General features: G+C 53.4%; 1 pseudogene; it reads left to right on the top strand.

Annotated features, from left to right (window-relative positions):
- Positions 1-864: 864 nt before the first annotated feature.
- On the top strand, positions 865-2,124 carry LOC140679060 (guanine nucleotide-binding protein subunit alpha-13 pseudogene; annotated as a pseudogene).
- Positions 2,125-2,714: the final 590 nt, after the last annotated feature.

The raw sequence follows: 2,714 nt of genomic DNA, 5'->3' as shown, positions 1-2,714 counted from the left end.
GTAATATCGGAAATTATCGGTATCGGTTTCGTGGCCGTTGCTCAGCATCAGTGACGCGATGGAATTTGCAGTGATGGGGGACATTGTGCTGGGGTTGTCGACCTGCCCATCAGCTTGTTCATGGTCTGCCACCCCCGACGACTAGAGTGTGTGAAGTCGATTGATTCCACTGTCTCCGTCCATCTTTGCCTGCGTTTCTCATTTAGTCTGCAGATTAAGTTGTTCGCTGCTATATCCCTGTCGTCGCTAGTTTGTGATTCTGTGTGGGCGCGAAGTAGATCTTCACATTCGTCATCCCAGCAGGGTACATAGGCTTTGCGTATGCCGCGGGGGATGTTCGTCTTGGCGGCAGCCAGCATCATCTTGCAGTATGAGTCATAAGCGATGTCCAAGTTGGTGGGGCGCGGGTGTGGGAGACCAGCAACTGCCTTGTTCACTTGCTGTGTGAAGCCTACCCAGTTTGCTTTCCGGAAGTTCCACCTCCTCACATCCTTCCCTTCCACAGGCTTGACCAGAGATGGAATGGTTATGAGCGATGGTCGGTGGTGTGATCGGGGGAATCTGTCCAGAATGCGTCTTACTGGTAGCGGTTCGTTGTCGCGACATTTTGCAAAGGCCAGGTCCGGGTTGGTGGTGCTGTTCCAGCGTGCAGAATAGAAAGTGCGTGGCTCCTTTGGGTCGTATAGGAGTGCCGCATCGGCGACCGAGGCACATTCTGCCAGGAATTCACCATCAGCGTTGGAGCTGCTGTAGCCCCAGTCTGTGTGCTGGCTGTTGAAATCACCAGCATACATGGCGGGGGCTGGGACATCTGGCAGAGATGTTGGGACAAACCTAGTCGGAGGCGGCTTGTAGATGTTGACGATGGTGGTGTACCGCGCCGTCTTATCCGCGTGTTTCCCGCACTGCCTGCTCAGCAGCGGGGAGGCCGAGCAGCTGCAGAGGTCCAAGGAGATAGACAAGTGTCTTCTGCGGGACAAGAGCTACGTGAAGCGGCTAGTTAAAATCCTGCTCCTGGGAGCGGGCGAGAGCGGCAAGTCGACTTTCCTCAAGCAGATGCGGATCATCCACGGCCGCGACTTCGAGCAGAGAGCCAAGGAAGACTTCCGAGACACCATTTATAGCAACGTTATTAAAGGTATTCGAGTGTTAGTGGATGCTCGAGAAAAGCTCCACATCCCAGGGGGCAACTTGTCCAACCAGCGCCATGGAGACATATTGATGGCCTTCGACACACGGTCTATGGTGGCCCATGGCCATGGTCTGGTGCAGCCTAAGGTTTTTCAGCACTACCTGCCATCCATCCGGGACCTGTGGACTGACCAGGGAATTCAGACCGCTTATGACCGTCGCAGAGAATTCCAGTTGGGGGAGTCGGTCAGATATTTCCTGGACAATTTGGAAAAGCTTGGACAGTCGGTGTTAATGGAAGATCGACATACCAATCGCCTGAGTGAGTCTCTCAACATCTTTGAGACAATCGTCAACAATCGAGTGTTCACCAACGTTTCCATTATCTTGTTCCTAAACAAGACGGACCTTCTGGAGAACAAGGTGAGGCAGGTGTCCATCAGAGACTATTTTCCAGAATTCTCAGGCGAACCTACAAGCCTGGCGGACGTCCAAGTCTTCTTGGTGGAGTGTTTTCGAAAGAAGCGCAGGGAGCAACAGCAGAAACCACTTTACCACCATTTCACCACCGCCATCAACACTGAGAACATCCGCCTGGTGTTCCGAGATGTTAAAGACACCATCTTGCATAACAACCTCAAGCAGCTCATGTTGCAGTGACACAGGAACATGACCAGGAACATGATGGTGCAAGTTGCTGATGTTTTCTTGTCCACCAGCCTGCAGGGGAACAGTCCATGTCCTCTAGTCCCTAATGGACATGTAGACTATGAAAGGAGGTCACCCTTTTCTCTAGTCCCTAATGGACATGTAGACTATGAAAGGAGGTTACCATGTCCTCTAGTCCCAAATGGACATGTAGACTATGAAAGGAAGTCACCACTACTAGCAAACATTCCTGATCTTTGCCTTACTTAGCATATTAAGGAGCATAGAATCCATCTTTCTTACACACACACACACACACGTACATTCATACACACACACATACATACACACTAGAGATGCGCGGTTTGCGGGCACAACCGCGGAGTCCGCGGATTATCCGCGGATCGGGCGGATGACATTTAAAAAAATTAGATTTTATCCGCGGGTCGGGTCGGGTCGGGTCGGGTCGGGTCGGGCGGTTGAAATTTAAAAAAATTAGATTTTAAATAGATTCAGGCGGGTGGCAGTTAAACCAATTCGGAAATATATATACATAGTTAAATGTTGTTACCCACATACGAAAAACGAGCAGGCACCTGCTGCATATGCCACAACAGAAGAAAAAAAAAAAAAGAGATGGACACTTTTACGGAGCGGAGAAGGCCCCCGACGCCTCGCCGGGGTCCGGGACCGAGGCCCCTTACCCCGAGAGGGCCCCACCGGGAGCCGTAGCTGAGGCGATCCGCGAGAAGGGCCCGACGCACGTCCAGGGTCACCACCGCGGCCACCGCACCGACACCCCGCCTCGTCCGCCTTCGCCGCGGCCGGCGTCACGCGCAGCAGGTAAGCAGCTTACCTGCCCGCCACCCCCGTGGCCGGGGGCTCGTAACAGGGGTCACTCCGCGCGCTCCGCCCGCGCAGCTTACCTGCCCGCC

This window comes from Nerophis lumbriciformis, linkage group LG10, assembly GCF_033978685.3.
Source record: "Nerophis lumbriciformis linkage group LG10, RoL_Nlum_v2.1, whole genome shotgun sequence".
NCBI classification, from domain to species: Eukaryota; Metazoa; Chordata; class Actinopteri; order Syngnathiformes; family Syngnathidae; genus Nerophis; species Nerophis lumbriciformis.
The sequence above is the reverse complement of the archived record's forward strand: the minus strand, read 5'-3'. Positions and strand labels throughout refer to the sequence as shown.